Here is an 18,402-nt window from a genome sequence, read left to right as displayed (position 1 = left end):
TATCATCTCAATTGCACAATTCGGGGTAAAATAATAATAATACCCTCTGCAAGGGTATAAAATAAAAAGTATTAACAACAGTGGTAAGCCCCTCTCTTTATCCCTCTCTCTGCCTCATTGTCACTCAGTCAATCCATGGGAGTTGCAGCCACATGTTCTTTGTATCAAGAACAGCTTTGGTACAACAGACCCGTTTTGCAGTCTCGACTCCAGTCTCAGTCTTCTTCTCAGTCCATGCAACATCACTTGCCATTCCCCTTTGCTCCTTCTCTACTCGCTTGCGGTTCGTTCTGCCTGCGCATGAGTGGCCGACTGACTGCCTAGGGCGACCCAGGCGAGCTCGTTCCTCACACTCACTACATGTGTGCGAGTGTGTATATAAGTATATATACATATATGTAGAACAGGTACCCATCGAGTGTTGCATGTTTGCTGTTGTTGTGGTTGCGCATTGGCGGTTGGCGGGAGGATTTCCACTCTCAGTTGTTGTTCCTTTTCTGTTGTTGTCGGCGGTTTCTTTTCCTGTTTGGTTCCTGTCGTGATGCTACAGCCCCCTCTCGCTCTCGCTCTCTCTGTCTCTTTTTCTTTGCGCCTGTCTCTGTGTGTTGCATAGGTTTTGTGGTTGCATGTCAGAGCACTAAGAGCTGCCTGAAACAAAGTTCTGCAACAGCATTTATTTGCTGCATTGTTTCGAGATGCTGTCCATGTCAGCTAAATGGATTAACTGCAAATGAAACTGAATTTGGAAATGATCTAATCCTCACTTAAATAGATGTTTCTATAAATGTTAGAGGAAAACTTCGGCTAAAAGTACTCAAACTAATGGATATTTTGCAAGGGAAAAAATATTCCAAACTATAGTTATGTTACTTAGTTTAAATATAATAATTTTCTACTTTTTTTAGTATCTTTATTGTAGTTGGCTTTGACAGGTGTGCAAGTTTAAAATGTCGATTTTTTGTATGAAAAAGAATCGCTTATTCCAGAAAAACTATAGAAAATTTGTCCCATCGATAAGAACAAATGACGATCGGTAAGCGCCAGGTCTGGTGAATATAGCTGGTGAGGTAGGAGCTCCCAACCAAGCGATGAAATTGTTTCCTTGACCACTTTAGCAGTAGTCTTGTTCACAAGTCTTGACAGTTGAAAAAAGATCGCCGTAAGTCAACATAAGAATTCGATAACTTTTCAATGCTTTTTTCTTTTGTTATAAAAATTAAATCATAATTTCCCGCAAAAGCTCTTAATTTGGCTGAAAGTTTTTCCAATATTTTCTTGAATGGAAATGAATTTGAGTAGACTTGAACATTATTTTATTGGCTATAATATTCTATGAAATAAATTTCGATTCATTAGTTAAAAACTAGTCGTAAAAGCTATAGTCGAGATCCCGAGCATAGGAAACCTGTTACTTATTTCAATATGTATAAAAGTACTTTAATGAAATTACTTGTATTACATTGAAAACATTAATTCGCCATAACTGTCGTTCTACTTGTCCAATCTTGCAGCGATTTAGTGGGATAATAACATAGATTGATTGCCATAAAAACCGAATTATCTTAAAAACTGTGAGTGTGGTGGTTTTCCGCGATTTGCGGTGGCGGAGGGGAGCGTGTCAAGAATTTAAAACAAACTTGACCTGCTTTAACTCCATTGAGATCTGCGCGCCAAATGTGGTATCTCCATCTCTTATAGTCTCTGAGATCTAGGCGCTCACACAATATACCCTTTTACTTATTCTTTAAGCAACGGGTATAATGAAATTTATCTAGTTTTCTAAACTTGTTCTATTTCTATATTTACTCTGCGTGCAGTACTTTGATTGTAAAGTGTATCTATAGGATTTATTTGATTATTTCTTTTTGAAATTGAAAGCTTATTGACTGAATGCTTGACTGAAGCATTCAGTGCATCCATCGCTCCTATATACGGTAACGGAAACATTGTGTTGATCATTTTGTTATGTCGTCTTTCAATCCTTTAAAATGCTTTTGTGCCTTCTGGCTACACTTTAAAGCTGTTGCAATACTTCCATCTAGCCAAGCACTCATCTCAATGCTGGCCACGCCCCTGGGCAAAAAAAAAAACCAAAAAGAACAACACAAAAATAAAGGAACGAGACGAGGGAGAGTGGGGAAAAAACCGTTTTTAAAGGCAAATTGCCAAAAAGCTTTTTGCGACGCGCTTTTTTTGTTGTTGTTGCTGTTGCTAGAGTTGTTGCTGGTGCAGCAGTCGATTCAAGTGCAGCAGCAACAGCAGCAGCTTCATGCCTGTCAATGCGACACGTCTCTGCCGTGACCCCTCCCCCTCTCCACTTGAGCCACCCACCCGTTTATGCAAATGCACGTGAAAATATTCAAAATATTTCAATTTTTTTTTCTTTGCGCCTCGCTTCGTTGTTGCTTTCAATTTCATGCCACACTTTGTGGCGGGGGCGAAGAGACCAAAGTGAGACTCTGGAGAACGAGACAACAGCTTCCAGCTATGCGATGCCGCCTAACTGCGCGCTGCACCCCATCACTCCCCTCTCCACTGCACACCACTTCACACTACTCCACTCCCTTGACAATTCATCCCCCTCCAATTCATCGCTACCGACATATTTCGATTATTGCGCATACTTTCGCCACGTCGCTTATTTTGTGTTTTGTTTTGGGCTCAAAATTTGTCAACGCCTGAAAAATGCAGTCGGAGCACAAGAGGAGCGGCCGCCGTGGCTCCTACAATGGCACCTAGTGCCATCTTTCTCTACTATGCATCGCAAAAATATAATTGAAGAGAGAAAGATAACCTTCGATCAGCCGAAAATTTAATACACTAGCTACATACATACTACATACATATCATTCCTATGACAGAAATGTGATCAAGTTTAGTCGGGATATATATATTATATATATATATAAACAATTTGAGAGATTCGTAAAAATGAAATTTTCATACTAAAGGTTGACCTTTCGATCGATTGTTTTTATTGCAGCTATGTGATATCCTAATCTGATCCGTTTGGTACCGAAATATAAACTACCAGCAGCTTATTGAAGCACTTGCATCAATTATGATCCAGATAGTTTTAAAACTGATCAAGAATCTATATTCATTACAGATTTCGTGATAAAATTATAATACCCTTAACAAGCGTATACAAAATCTGAAAAAGAAAGAAGCAGATTATATTGACAACGTTAACGTCAACGGCAACGCCAACGCCGTCGTCAACGTCAACGTCAGCGTCAGCGTCGCCGCTCCTCGTCGTGGTTGCTGCGGGGTTTTGTTTATGGTTTGCCGTATGCATACGGCAAGAGTGGAGAAACTGAACAGAGGTGGGAAAGTGCAGGGAATGGAGGTTACTTCACTGGAAGACCGAGGCTCTGTCTGGGCGGCCTTTTGTGCAATGAAGCAAAACGGTTGACGCTTTTTGTTCGCCTCTTTGCGAGCTGCTTCGTTTGTTTCTTCTTTGAAACTGCAAATCCATGCGAATGCTCCCCCGCTCCCCCATATCCCCTCTAACTCCTCACGTGGGCGGCGGTTGCATAGTCACTGCACCCATGCGGTGCACAAAGTCGCTTCTTTCTCCCTCTCCCTCTCTGTCTCTTTCTCTTCCCTTCTTTTCTTTCTTACATTCGCTTACTGACTTCGCCTTTATGAAGTTTCATTCAGTTGACTTATTTACTCGTCTTTGGGCTTTGTTCACATCTTTTGTGTGAGTGAAAAATTCATAGCCATCGATTAATGGTTACAAAATGCAATGAGTTTTATGTTTCCTTTCAAAAAATTCAAGTGAAAACGTTTTCAGACACCAAGTGCTCAATAAATACTATACGTGCACTTTATAAAGCTGTGACATTCCTAAAGTTGAACTGCAATCGTCACATTACCAAAACATTACCTTTTGAGTTACACATACTAAATAAACTTTTTAATTTTGAAGCCTTTTAACGAAAGTAGATTTATATTATTTTTGATATTATAAAACGAAGTGCAGATCAGACAATCTTTAATCAGCGATCACATAATATTACTGTCAAAAGCTCTCACTTTGCGACATTGTTTAGCTAGGTCTACATATAACGAGTAAGTGGTGTGGAGAGGTGGGCCTCAATCTTAACCCCTCCAAAACAGTCATCGTTCCCTTCACTAGAAGATACAAGTTGCAGAAAATGAGGCAAATAAGGCTTTTAAATAGCATTATAGAAACAAGTAAGGAGGCTAAATACCTAGGAGTAATTTTTGACAATAAACTAAACTTCGGCTCACATGTTAAGAATGCGATTGCAAAGTGCACTAGAGCACTCTACACATGTTGCAGCACAGCCGGAAAATCATGGGGCACATCACCGAAGATAATTAGATGGCTATACCTTATGGTAGTCAGGCCAATGCTCACATACGGAGCAATATGTTGACTTAATTTCAGTACAAAATCCGAATGATAATTTTGGGTCATTCATAATGAATGTTAAGATTTTTTGCAATTCGCCCCGGCGAATTTCAGTATTTTTTGTTATCAAACATGCGATGTTTATCGATAAACTCGGAAAAAAAAAAGAAAATTTAACCTTAACCAGCTGTTTTGTTTAATTTATATATCAAAATAAATATTGAAATGTTGTTATTGTCAGCTTTTTATAATTTTTGCACAGAAACCGAACAGCTGATTTGTATTGCGTGAATGGCAAATGTCTTCAGTTTCACATTTGGTCGTGGAAAGCCAAAAATGTGCCACATTCAAATGTGAGAAAATGTGGCAAATGTGAGTGGTCGTGGAGATATCCTATTACACAGTCGCATTGGGCGGAGACCACGGGTCTCAGACAAGCCAAACACCTCCTAGGCAACTACAACCTAAGGATTTAAACAAGTAATCTCACTGGGGAAGAATAGACTCAGGATACTCACCGGTCGACTGACAGGGCATTGTAGACTGAGAAGTCACCTATCTAAACTAGAAATTGTAAGCAGTGGAATCTGCCGTTTCTGCGACTTCGAGGAGTAATCCTTAATGCATATTCTGGCAGAATGCACTGCTCTAGTTAGACGTACATGTAGTTCACTTGGGAAATATGTCCTACCAGCGGCGGACAGGGAATAGGGTTGATGGAAGAGCTATAGGCTCAGAAGGGGGCACAAGAGATCCAAGTGATCGCAAAGCAGGTATCCCCACCTTAATAGTAATAATAAGTGTGCCTCTAAAAGTAGTTTTTTTTTATGAAAGATCACTCAAAATTAGTTCCCGTATAGAGTTCCCTTATAGAGTAATTAAAATCTTATCTTTTCGATCTGCAACATAAATAAAATTACACTTGAGTGCATCTTAAAATATATAAGCTGTACGATCACTGCGGGCATTATCGCATTGCCCAACACAGACAAATTGGAGAGCATTCAAAATGTTAAATCAATCAGTAGATCAAGATTCATATCATGTCGCATTTCGTAGGAATTGACCTACAATTTACATACACAATTGCCCAATTACAGACACTGATATTGCACAAAAGTATTAGCCAAGCCACCCAAAATATGTAAGTTTTGTTATTGGGTTATTTTGTATTTTATTTTTTTGGATTAATTAACGCACGATCCAAGGCCTGAAGAGTCTGAATTTCATGTTTTTGAGCAACAGCCCAAAACGGAATAAAACAAATAGAAAACGTATCTGTAGCTAAAACGTTGTATCTTTATCTGTATCTATGTATATTTAACCAATTATAAGGCAAACGCACTCGTAAGTATATCACCGAAAGCGTTTTCATTGTCTTTTTTGGGTGCTTGCATCCAGCAGATACATGTTTGTCTGTATACGCAGAGATACATATTTACAAGTTGAGCATTGCACAAGCGGCTGCTTCTTCAACATGATCATCATGATGATGTTGCTGTTGCTGATGATGACGATCATGACTATCTAGTTCATTTTCTTCGACAATATTTCGCAGTCATAAAAGAAACTTTTACTTTTCGTTGCAAATAATGCAAAATAATTGGAGGAGCAGACAATGCAGAGTTGTGGCTATTGTTGTTGTTGTTGTTAACTGTTGTGTTACCATTGTTGTTGGCACGACCCAAAACGTTTAATTTGTGGGCAAAAATAACAACAACAAATACAACGATAGCCAACTGCAATTGCCAATTCGATTTTTGCAACCGCAACGATCCCCCGCCCAAATCCCTTCTCTATACCCTTAATCCCCCCCACCCCGCTATCCAGTCAAAAGCTACACAATCCTAAGAGCCGCTCATTGGCCTGGGCAGGCATTTAGACAACAATACCCCAACCCAACGAACTAGCAGATGAAGACGAAGCAACTCGTTGCATTTTGCTTGCAGCACGTTGCTCGTCTACCGTCTACTTGCGGCACTCCTCTTGCTTGGCTCTGACTCTGCCGCTCGTTTCGGGGGCCCAGGTTGCAACTTAACGCTCCTGCCGGCGAAATGTCAAAGTGACAAGCTTTTTATTTGCACAATAACTACACCACTAGGGGCCTGCGGTGGGGGTGGCTCAGTGCCACAGAGGTGGGCCACATAAATGGCAGGGCCACCACACAATCTTCGGCAATAGTTTGAGCTACTACGTAATTTGCAGAGGCGGCAACCTTGCCGATTCAGGAAACTAATCGAAAACAATTATCGATGTGTGGGAAAACAATGCAAATCGATCAACTTTTTAGTCCCAATTACCAGTTGTTGGGCTTTGACTACAGATGCCCCACAAACTTTGTCAATTATGCAGCTGCAAACTGAACACAAAAATTATCTTAAGTATTTGATATTGGATGCATGCCAAGTTAACGATGAGCTGTAATTAAATAGGTCTTGTTAAACTATATTTATAAACAAATATAAACTGTTTAAAATATATAACTCTTTAAATTGTTTATAATTAATTAATAGGTTGTACATTATTAGTCCTGTTATTGTAAGAAAATGTAACTTTTAATATTAATGGATTTCCATGCTTAGATTGAACTTAAGCATTAATATGATATAATTGTACACCATAATATGTATATGTGTATTTTTAAAAGTAGTGTTATTTATTTTTGGTTTCTAGATTAATGAAGATGAATGTTACAAAAAAACTACTTTCAAATTAAGCTTATTAATTTGTAATGTTAAACGCAATAAATCTCTCAAAACACTCGGCACCTTTTGCATACGCTTGCAGACAATAAATTTTTGTATTGGTAGATGTTTATAGAATAAGTATTTATATAATAGAAATGATCGTATGTAGCATATCAAATGGACTTGTTTTATAATCGATAACTTTTGGCTATTGGTTAACTTATATTAAATATATGGTTTTAAAAAAGTTGTACGCTTTAAGCTTCGATTAAATCTTGTGCTGCCGTTACGCCATTTCGTTGAGCTCAGCCGCCGCCCACTGCTTGGGGCACAAAACCGAAATATTTTTACTGCACAACAGCTAAGCGGCTTATCAGCAAAGGCGGCAGCAACAGAGGCAGCAACTGAGGCAACATAGAGCGTTTTCAACGGCGCGACGTTAAACGCAATTGCAGCCAAAAGGCAAACAAAGCGAGCCAAGCGAACAGACCAACTGACCAATGGCCAGCAAAAGAACGATATAACAACAATTACAAAAACAACAAAAAGAAGAAAAAACAAGTGGGAAAGGCTATAGTCGAGATCCCGACCATATGATACCCCTTACTTATTTCAATATATGTAAAAGTACTTTATACAAATTACTACCTAATAGATAATATTAATATATAACGTTATTTACCATAAGAACTGTGTTATCTTAAAAACTGTGGGTGTGGTGGTTTTTCGCGATTTTCGGGGGAAACAAACTGCGTGGGGTATATAGAAATCTGTGTGCCAAATTTGGTTACTCTACCTCCCATAGTCTCTAAAAACCTTTTGTTCATACTGACAGACAGACGGACATGGCTATATTGATTGATTGATTCTGATTCTATTGATTCTGATCAAGAATATTTATACTTTATAGGTCGGATATGCCTCCTGCTCCCTTTTACATACATTTCAACGAACACGATATACCCTTTTACTTATTTTTTAAGTAACGAGTAAAAAATGTAATTTCGGAAAACCGAGGACTTAATGCCCTTTTTTCGACTGATCATTCTAATGACAGCTGTATGATATAGTGTCTTGATTCTTACTAAATTGGTTCAAAATGTGAAAGAAAATAGTAAATACATATAGCATATAGCATGATATACGTGTATGTATCTCAATAAACAACAAAGGTTTTCATACAACGTTAACTTGTTACCGATCAATTTTATTTATAATTTATATATAGAACGATTTTAATCAAAATTATTCAGGATATACTTATAGAATCATACTAAATACACAGTTTACTTGTTTGATTGAGATATATTAAGAAACGACAAAGTTTTTCAAAGTAAATGTTATATTTTGACCGATCGTTCCTATGACAGATATGTGTTATAGTAATCCGATCCCGATAAAAAACTAAAAGACAAACAGACAAATCTAAAGCAGCTCAGCTACTAAATATATGTACTTAAGGGGGTCTACCCCGCCGTTTTTAATGCGTTACAGATTTTGTAACAAAATGATAATACCCCCTCCAAGGGTATCAAAAGTATAACAACAGGAACAAGTAGAATCAGCAATAAGAAGGAATAGACGGACTGAACAGAAAAAGGCGGGCTTTAACATTAATTTAACATTTTGTATATGGCAGCACACAAAGAGACCAGTGACAGTTTCTCTCCCTCTCTTTTTCTGCCTATGGCTCTCTCCTCTCCCTACCTAGCTGCTGCGTGTAGCTACAAGATGTTTGTTTGCCCTGCTTATGAATAATTTGCATAGGACGTTTGTCAACGGCAACGCAGCAAAGCTAAAGTCTTAAAAACTGAAACTGTAGCTGAGGCCCATTTCCCCATTTTCCATATTTTTATTTGCTGTCGCACTCCCTTCTCTCTCTCTCTCTCTCTCTCTCTCTCTCTCTCTATTTCTCTCTATTTCTCTTTCTCTAGGGCTACAATTATATTCAGCTGCGGCTGCGTTTTGTGGCTGAAAATGTAGCCTTTTTGTTGTGTGGAATTGGGATTGGGACTCGGATTTTGGTTTTGATAAATCGCTTTGAAATTTATTTTAGACCCGCTCCAAAGTTGACTGACTGACTATGAGAGAGTCAGAGTGTCAGAGCCGTTTTGCACCAGACAATGCAAAAACTGGACTAAACCGGACTGTGGACTACGGATTGTGCTGTGGGCTGAACGATTCTATCAAGTGTCTAGCTGGTCATTTGTCTGGCTAACAGTTCTAGGCCACGCCCAAAAGCTCGACAAATGTTGCCATGTCAACCGGTTCAAAATCAGGTTGAGCACACCTCTCCCTCCTCCTTCTTAAATCGCCTTATCCCGGGCAACTTTGACATGGTTAGCTTTTCACTTGGCTATGCTTTTCAGATTGGTTTTTTTATCTATTCATTTTTTTTTTTTTTTTGACAAGGGCAACAGGGTTGCCAAATAATTTGTTTACAATTATACACGTTGAGCGGGTAAAGGGATTATGGGATTTTTGAAGGCTTTTGCAATGGATTGCCGACCATTGAGCAGCCCATAAATAATTCGGCAGTCCGCAACGATGTCTTCAATAACAGTTACATAATGATTTAAACGGCAGAAACCCTAACGAGGGCCCCCCGTCTTATTGGCACATCAACTAAATCGCCTACGCATGCTGCATGACAACAGATACAATATCTCAAAGATATTATGCTTAGCCCCTATCAAAAAATACAAGAGAAACAGCAGAAGGAAAAAGGTCCAAGACAATTTATAACAATTCCTTTTCATTTACATGGACATAGACATGGCCACGCCCACTGTCTCCCTGCTCGTATAATGCTTCGATATTTGCCCTATTGAATACTTTATAAACGATTTTGACAATAATAAATGTAAAGGCGGTCAGTAGGGGCAATAACAAATTTACTAAATATGTATTACATACTCATATTATTATTTTTATTAAATATAATTTTATTATTGAAAATGTAAAAGTAAATAAAGAATACTTAAAACTGATTGCAACAAAAACAAAATCCCAACCCCAACACCATCCCCAACCTAAACTCAAACCCGAATCCCACACCCAAAACTCAAGGCCATCTATTGCCTTTTATGTGACCCTCATTCGATGTCCGATGGACCAGAAAGAGAAAAGAACGACTACGACTCTAGGAGTCAAGAAGATAAACAGCCTTTGATTGTGTTTTGCTCTCGCTTTTACCCATATTCCCTTGAAAATTGGTAAGAAGAGTTTGATATCTTTCTTAAAATCAGTGCGGACGGCAGTTTACGCTAGTGACGAAAGCAGCACAAAGGGTTCGAAAGGCGACTAGCAATATATGCAGCTAATTTGGAAAATTTGCTACGACTGTCCGATTAGATCAAGTTATATACCGATCGAAAGGTTTAGCCCTAACTAACAAAATGTTAAAACTTTTGCTAACTCACCTGGCTCATGTGATAAGGGGGTGTAAGTGGGAGGGGCAAAATTTAAATGATTGCAGCTAATGGGACCGTTAGACCTTTTAGTTATATATATATATTTTTTTAATTCTTATCAAAAATACGCGTTGGTTGATACTTCGATCATCAAAATCCGACAATAACTCGTGGGTTCTTCCAAAAGTCGTAAAACAAACATTTCTAGATTTTCGAAGAGGAATAAATCCTCATCGTAAAATCTAAGCTTTTTTTTTTAAGCGATTTGATACAAACAAACAAACAAGCAAACTGACTTTTCATTTCATTTTGAGAAGTTCACTAAAATTTTCAAAAAAAAATCGGTTAAAATCGGTTCACAATATCTTATAGCTGGCTTGGGAACGATCGGTCGAAAATCAAGATAAAGTACGACAAACTTTTTTATATTTTGATCAATCTCAAACTGACAGAATATGCATTAAACCCTATTAAGTATATATATTCTTGATCAGCATCAATAGCCGAGTCGATATAGCAATGTTCGTCTGTCCCTCTTTTTTTTGTCCGTCTGTATGAGCGCCTAGATCTAAGAGACTATAAGAGCTAGAAACACCAAACTTGGTATGTAGGTACCTCTATATTGCAAGCAGATCAAGTTTGTTTCAAAATTCGGCCAGGCCCCCTTTATCGCCCACAAATCGAAAAAAAATTCATATCCAAATTATAAGAACAATTTAAAAGCTAATGACACGAAATTTGTTATGTAGATTCCTCTATATTGCAGGCAGATCAAGTTTGTTCCTTTTTTGTTTCGGACCACTATATCATATAGCGCCCATAGGAACAATCGGTCGAAAATCAAGTTTTAGGATTAAAAACTGTTTTTTTTAATGAGATATCGTAACCAAACTGATACAATCAGCATATTATATATCCTGTTCAAAGTTGGTTCAAATCGGACCACTATATCATATAGCTGTCATAGGGCCGATCGGTCCAATATTAAGTCATAGTATGAAAATCTTTTTCCATTATTAGTTTTTGCCATAGTAAGTACGGGGTCTCCGACAGTCGAGTATGCTCGACTGTTGCACCGGCCAACTAGTTAAGTTTGGAGTAAGCATATTATTATTATTCTTTTTAAGTATCAAAATCAGAATCATATAAAATTCCAAAATATTTAATATATAAATTTAAAACAATGTATATGAACTAAAAAAACAAATTACATTCTGATTCTCGGAGTCTCGGGTGCTCTCACTTGTCGGATTGTTATGTCTTCGTTATCGTTGTTGCTTGTTAGGTCTAAGGGTATATTTTAAATGGGGTGAAAGGGAGTACCATTGGAATCACCCTTGTTGTTATGTAATTGCATAAGTGTAAGCGGTAAACAGAACTTGGTATTCCTCAGCTCACTTGCACGAGAGTGTAATGTTATAAGAATTGTGTTCGATAAATTTAAATTGGTCTTCTTTCAAAAGAAAAAACAAATCCAATGTAATTAATTAATGTTAATTGCAGCATTGATTCAATGCGGCTTTTTTTTGAGGGTATTGGCTATCTCAAATCTCTTGTCGAATACAATTGAAAGCATGTTCAAAATGCAATGAATTTTAATTTCTTAACTTACATACATATGTATATATAAAGTATATTTATTAAACCCATTATTCAACGGTAGTCATTAGTTGCATTTTATTATTGTTGTTGTTGTTTGCTTTTAGCGGTTTACATTTAAAAAGCTACTGCTTTTGTTGTGGTTGTGTTAGTCGTTCACAAAATGCCGCCTAATCAATTTGTAGCGCCATCTCTTCAACCTGATCCCATTAATATGCCTCGCTGCACTACATACAACTTTAGCTCTCCACTCCTTCCCTTATCAACCTCCCGCAGCGTTTATCATGCCCATGAAGCCCGACCGACGGACCGACCGACTGACCGACCGATTGCCTGGCTGCAGTTTTAATTAAGTGTTTAATTAATAATGATGGTTCTGGGTTCATCGACGTCGATTGTCGATTGCTGTGTGTCTGTCTGTCTGGCCAGGCCACGTGATGTGGGCACCCTGGACAGCCAAACAAAATGCCAATGAGTTTTGCATATGTGATTGCAATGCGATTAACATATGCTTTTCGGTATAACCAAATTTCAAAGGTGTCCATTTAATTGATAGAATCACTTAAAACTAGCTCCGAGAGCAACTTGATATTAAGCTATAAATGTGACAAAAGCTGATGCAGTGGCAACTGAGACGAAGAACTAAAGATAAAAGATGAAAATATGAGAAATATGTAGTAGAAATGCAAAAGAATCCCCGAAACTATCAGAGTGATATTGCAGCTACTGGGAACTTTTTGTTGTTTGGACGTTGAACATTCTAAACGAACGAATATCGCGAGCAGATTAATATTAAATAAAAACTAACATTCAAAACTTAAAAACAAACAGGCGCATACAGGCAGATATAGATAAACAGGGACACAAAATAGACAAACAAGCATACAGAATATATAGACAGAGATAGACACAATGGCAAGGACAGACCATGGCAGACACGGCAGGCATACAGGACAGATAGACAAAGGTAGACATGGACAAGAGCAGACGGTGACAGACAGTGAGACATAGTTGAACACGGACAGACAATACAACACAGAGACTGAAATGTTAAACAGGAAAGCATATAGAACAGGCAGGCGGAAATAGATATAGACGAGGACCAAACAAAGATTACGTATTCAAATATACACTCCTGCTCAAAATTATACGACACCTCGAAAATTTTAGTTTTGACCCTCGCAGAAGAAGGGGAAAGCATAGTTAAACAAAATAAACTATGGAGACTAATAGCAAAAAGACTTCTGCACAAAAGCTGCTGTTCTTATCTCTAATTGCATCTTTCGTTTTCAAGTAACGGTTAAAAAAGCACAAAAGGTCTATTTTAGGCTTGCTTGCAATTGTATCAAAATTATACGACACATTTCAATTTTCTTTATTTAGTTAGAGTTTTATTTATTATTTTATATTAATATTAATACATAACTAATAATTAATAATTAATAGAGCCGCCTTGAGCTTTTGCCACCTCAAAAAGTCTTTTAGGCATTGAATTAATTAAATTCTTTAGGATGTTATGGTCTAAAAGAGACCATTGCTTTAAAATTTCGTTTTCAGATTGTCAACGGTATCAAATTTTTATTTTTCTCATAGACTCGCCTGGCTAAGATGCCCCAAATGTTTTCTATTGGGTTTAAGTCCGGGGAGCAAGCGGCCAGTCAACACATTAACAGATTGCCTATTAAAAAAGCGCTGCGTCTCTTGGCTCCGATGTATAGGTGCATTATCTTGCATATAAACAAAATCTCTTTCTCCATTTTCTTCCAAAATGGTAGAAGACGATCTTCAATACCTTGATATAATCCTTGCTTTTCATTCTTGAGCTTATGAAGCAGAGGTCAAGCGCTCCAGACTTGTGGAATGCTCCCCAAACCATGGCGGATCCGCCTCCGAAATTGCGTTTGGAAAACATCAGAGGTTCCTTGCGCAGATCTCGCCAATAGTGACGAAAACCATCTGGGCCGTCCAGATTAAATTTTTTTTCATCAGAAAAAATTATCTAAACAAAAACTGTTGCCAAAGTCTTGTAATAAAAATGAAATTAAACTAACATACCGAGGCCCAGTTTCTCTCCAAGTTATTTTCTACAAATTGAAGACGAGCTATTTTATGGTAAGGTTTAAGGAACGGAGCCTTTTTTAAAACACCTCTAACAATAGTTTCGGAGGATTGCAGAGTCCGCCAAACCGTCATCCGTGACACACGCTTACTGCAACATGCAGTATGTGTAGAGCAAGACTCAAAAGAATTGCTTGCTCTCTTTATTATGCGACGTTTATCGCGGTCATCCAACTTTGGTTTTCTCCCAGAGCTTCGGTTGATACCATATTTTTTCGGATCTTTCAAAAAATTGGAAATTACACATCGGGTTCGACCTACTTTTCGGGATATTTGGCTTATATTAAACCCGGCTTCATTGTAGGCTCTTATTCGCCCCATTTCTTCATCGTTCAACAACGTTCCACGCGGCATTTTATTCAAAATGCATCTAATATTAAAAAGAAATATAAAAAAAATGTATCTGCACAAAACTTTTCTCTCTAGCCGCAATAATTGAAATGTGTCGTATAATTTTGATACAATTGCAAGCAAGCCTAAAATAGACCTTTTGTGCTTTTTTAACCGTTACTTGAAAACGAAAGATGCAATTAGAGATAAGAACAGCAGCTTTTGTGCAGAAGTCTTTTTGCTATTAGTCTCCATAGTTTATTTTGTTTAACTATGCTTTCCCCTTCTTCTGCGAGGGTCAAAACTAAAATTTTCGAGGTGTCGTATAATTTTGAGCAGGAGTGTATATTAAAATTACAAAAAATTGTCTATACATCTACAAGAACTATTGATAATGAATGAAAAGTTATTATAATTATCGCATAAGATGCGGAAAGAATTGTGGATAGCATAGTTAGTATGATGGGTTTGCAGAGAAAGAGGAAGAAAGTTTCAAGTAGTTCTGATCGGAACAACGAAACTAATCTGGCTTATCAATTCAGAAGAATCGATTTCGCCGTTAATAAGTTTGTGTAAGAATACTACACCGAGCATGATTCTACGATCAGAAAGAGGAGGCAGGTTAATCAGTTTAAGTCTATCACAATAAGGAGGAAGACGAGCGTTAGGATTCCAGCTAAAACCCCTGAGGGCATGGAGCAAAAATTGTGTTTGTACAGATTCTATTCAGTGCTGATGAATCTTGTATTGAGGACACCAAACACAAGACCCATACTCCAGAATAGGACGAACAAGTAAAGTATAGAGTATTTTGGAAATATAGGGATCGTCAAATTAAAACTACAAATCACATAGCTAGTTGAAATTCTTTAGATACTACTAATGTTTAAAAAAAATAACATTAGTGCCTTTAGAGTTTAACTTTATATTTTTAAAGACATTTTAAAAGCAAATAAATATTGGCTTAGGTTTAATTATGAAATAAAAAGTGATTAAAACTTGTAACTTGAAACCAAGATCTAGACTGAAAGCATTTTTTCAATAGAATGTATTAAATTTGAATGCAGAATGAATTTGGAGACCAACCCATGATCAAAATGACATTTCGCTTTAAAATCGGTTGATTTTTGATAATTTGAGACTATGGTCTGTCAAGAACAAAGTAGTATTGAGAAATATGGTTTCTTAATAATATCTTATATTATTCAATGTTGATAAAAGTCTTTATCTACTTATCAGATTTCTGACTACTTTTTATATAATTTTTATTAATATATTTTTATATATATTATTATATATATTATTATTAATATATTTTTTTTTCATCTAAAATTGCACTTAAACTTGAAATTGATCCTTCTTAAGCTATTGTTTAAACCTAATATTAGTAAACATTGTGGATAGATTGCAATGCTACTTTTAATATATAATGGGTAACACATTTTTCAAGTATTAGACTTTTTATTAAGTATAAGAACAATATAATAGAAATAATAATAGAATAGTCTATCCAGCGTAAGAAAATTGTAAATTAAATAAATAATAATAGAAAATTCTTATTTTACAACATTTCTTAATTAATTAATGGAAATTTTGTGGTGGTTTAGTGCGAATTTAAGCAGATTGTCGAGATAAAGCTAGACCGAAAATCTGTAAAACAGTGAATCACATTAAAGGGGCTCTTTCACCTCATTGCTTTTGTGCTGTTTGTAGCAGCTGCCACACAACCTTGCCACATATACTCGTATGCGACTTAATTTTGCAGCTGCATTAAAAACAAATGCAATTTTCACTTTTTATATGGCTCAGTGGCTCCATTGGCTGACTGACTGCCTGACAGACTGGGCCAGCTTTTAGTTATACGTGTGTGTGTGAGTGTGTGTTGTTTGTTTGTTTGTTTGCTTATCTGTTTGTTGGCGTTGTTTGCTTTCTGTGCGCGCACGCTCTGTTCGCAAACATTGCGCATACGCCGCGTTGGCAAAAGTAAAATTAAGAAGAAGTCTGCGTGCTTTGCGTGTGTTCGTGTGCTCGTGTGTGTGTAAAAATTGTGAAAAGCGTATTTGGAGCAGAAAATGTAATGTGTCTGTGCACCGCCAATGCACTCCTTTCTACCCACTTCCACTCCCATCCCCACTCCTCGCTTACTAATTTTTTTCTTTCGAGCCGCATTCGTTATTTATGTGCATGAAATTTCATTTCATTCGTTTGCTTCTTTTTTCTTTTATGTTCAAATACTTTTTGCAATTTGCAAAATCTTTCGCACATCTTCCACATGATGCATAGAAATACGTTTCACATTCCTTTCAAAACATGTAGGCCCTGTTCTAGTTCCTATTCTACAGTCCCTAGTCATCTGCGATCTCATCCCATCATTTAGGTTGATTAGATTGTTGCTACTCAAGTACTTGCCTTACGTTATGCAAATAGATAAGATTGTATATGTACAAAAAAAAAAGAGCCAAGGTCATTCGTTAGTACACACCTTTACGTGTTTTTGATGTTGATCACTGATTCTTTTTATCGGATGTACGAGTATTTTTACTTTTTTTTTTTAAACAAGATGTTTAAGATAAGATCGCCATAAATAACGGAACAACTTCTTGTGGAAAATAACCCAAGAAGATTAGCGACTCTTGTTATGCCATTAATCAGTATTACGATAGTAAAAAAAACTCGACAAATATGACTCAGAAACTGTTGATCATGTTACGTATTTAAGACGTAAAAGTACTGCTTGACCAGAAACTCGAATGATAAAAGGTTACTGTATAAAAACATTGACTAGAATTTTATATAAAAGTAAATCAACAGAATTGGCTGCTTTAGCTAGAATAAAAAATGCCTGACTATCTATTTGAAAGGTATTCAAACTATTGCTAGACTACTTCTATAACAATTTTGTCGGCTCGAGTAGTCGTTAGTCGATATTTTAGACTTTTTTTTCTCATTAAATAACAGGGTATGTATTAATTTAATGGATCGGTTTCTTAGAGTCTTAGAGTTAAGATTAATAATTCGGTTTATTCCTTGAACCCGCCAACTATAACATTCGAGTAAAATGAGTTTTATTGAGATATGCTAACCATTTGTTGGGGTTAGTCAGTGTTCGTCTGATTAGTATCTCATTGAAGGCTGACAATAATCGTAAAGCAAGCTCTCGCCATAAATATAATTATCGTTTGCTTTGTTTATTTATTTTTAAAAATGAGTTATTTACATATCTAACCGAAATAAAAAAATCATTTGTCTTTTGTTTTTTACAGATCGTTAAGCGAAATCTTGACAATATTTACGGAGTCATATATAACACAAGCACTAACAATAGCAATATTAGTAGCAACAATAACAACCAACAGCCAACAACAACAGCGACAGAAGTTAACGAGTTGCAGACGTGGCTAATTGCAAGTAAGTCGTCAAATGTAATTTCTTTATAAAAGTACATTGTTATATATGCATATATGAATATATAAATATGTATATCTGTATATCTGTGTCTGTGTGTGTGTATATACATATATATATAGATAGACAGCAACGGCCAGCAGGGAGTTTGGATTGGAAGAAAGACAGCAAAAGGAAAATGGGCAAGACCGAGTTGTGGAGCGGCAGCTGGGGGCGTCGTGAAAATTTTTGCCTTCGCCAACACTTCATGTAAATCGCATAACACGACAGCCAAGGCGATGGCGACAGCTTGCTTGACTAGCTCAAAGTCCAACAACAACAACAAGAGTAACTGCAACAGCAGCAGCAGCAAGTAGTCTAACTTGTCAGATCGCGTGCCAAGAAATAATAATGAAGAAAAATCGTGTTACTTAGGCCTGGGCCGAGCCAACAACACCAACGGCAACAGCCTCAGCACTTTATGCCT

The 18,402-nt window shown here is 37.0% G+C and overlaps 1 protein-coding gene across 1 annotated transcript in view; it reads left to right on the top strand.

Moving 5' to 3' along the window:
• The window catches only part of LOC117780395, a 112,127-nt gene that overhangs the window by 11,191 nt on the left and 82,534 nt on the right, over window positions 1–18,402 (top strand). The window contains exon 2 of the mRNA XM_034616910.1: window positions 17,795–17,939. The gene's annotated coding sequence lies outside the window, so the exon portion shown is untranslated. The remainder of the gene's footprint in view (window positions 1–17,794; window positions 17,940–18,402) is intronic.

This window comes from Drosophila innubila, chromosome X, assembly GCF_004354385.1.
Source record: "Drosophila innubila isolate TH190305 chromosome X, UK_Dinn_1.0, whole genome shotgun sequence".
Classification (NCBI taxonomy): Eukaryota; Metazoa; Arthropoda; class Insecta; order Diptera; family Drosophilidae; genus Drosophila; species Drosophila innubila.
This window is presented reverse-complemented; position numbering and strand designations above follow the sequence as displayed.